The 906-nt window shown below is 55.1% G+C and overlaps 1 protein-coding gene across 1 annotated transcript in view; it reads left to right on the top strand.

The window, feature by feature from the left end:
- Nucleotides 1-906, top strand: part of LOC103610455 (tetratricopeptide repeat protein 13-like) — a 52,547-nt gene that overhangs the window by 45,639 nt on the left and 6,002 nt on the right. The window lies entirely within an intron of this gene.

Below are 906 nucleotides of genomic sequence, written 5' to 3'. Positions count from 1 at the left end.
CCATGGTGTCTCAGAGAAAACTCTCCGTACAGCTGGAAAAATAACCCAAATATTCAAAGCATGCTTCCTGCCGAGAGCAGATTTGTAATGTCATCCTCTTGTCCTCCTTTCTTGCTCTGTCCCTCCTTAGTCATGATCCTGACACTGCTGTCCAGTCACATGGTCACTCCCCAGAGGCACAGGCCCTTCCTCGCCTGTCGCCCATTCTTCATGGGTGTGGGCGTGGGGGTCAGCAGAGAACAGTCCTGTGACAGTGGTAGGCCTGAGTCATCGTCCCGGGGAGCCCCGCCTGCACCCATACCGGAAGCATCTGGAAGGCTGGCTTCATCTCCCGCACTCTGCCCTGCCATGGCTCGGGTCACCAAAAGTCTCCCTTCTCCAAATTGCCATGTTTGCCAGGTGCCTGGCATTCCACCCCTTGGCTCAGCAGCAGGTTCCCAGGATGTGGGAGCTGCTCCCCAAGCTGTAAGAAGCATGTCCAGCCCCTGCCCTACGGCTCCTCCCTGACCTTGTGGACATCACCACAGAGAACAGTCCCATCACAAGTTATTTGCTTGGGACAGCAAAGTCACTCAACAGACATGGCACTCAGAGCCCACCTGGCACTCAGCTGAGCACTAGGCACTTTGGGATGTGTGCCAGAAAAAGAAGAAAGGAGCCCCACCCTTCTCTTCAACGAAGATCCGGAATAGCCATCGATTGACAGCACGCGACCTCACCGGTAGGTAGATGTGACGAACACAGGACGTGAACTCAGAGGCCGGAGTCACTTGTGCATGCTGGGGAGGACTCTCCTTTGACCGCTGTCCCAGAAGGCTGGCATGGTCAGCCCATTTTAAAGATGGAAAAACTGAGGCTCAGATGGGTATTTAGCAGAAGCTCTTAGTGAGCCTCACGTCACCCGTC

The sequence above is a fragment of the Galeopterus variegatus genome, unplaced genomic scaffold (assembly GCF_000696425.1).
Source record: "Galeopterus variegatus unplaced genomic scaffold, G_variegatus-3.0.2 Scaffold11173, whole genome shotgun sequence".
NCBI classification, from domain to species: Eukaryota; Metazoa; Chordata; class Mammalia; order Dermoptera; family Cynocephalidae; genus Galeopterus; species Galeopterus variegatus.
The sequence above is the reverse complement of the archived record's forward strand: the minus strand, read 5'-3'. Positions and strand labels throughout refer to the sequence as shown.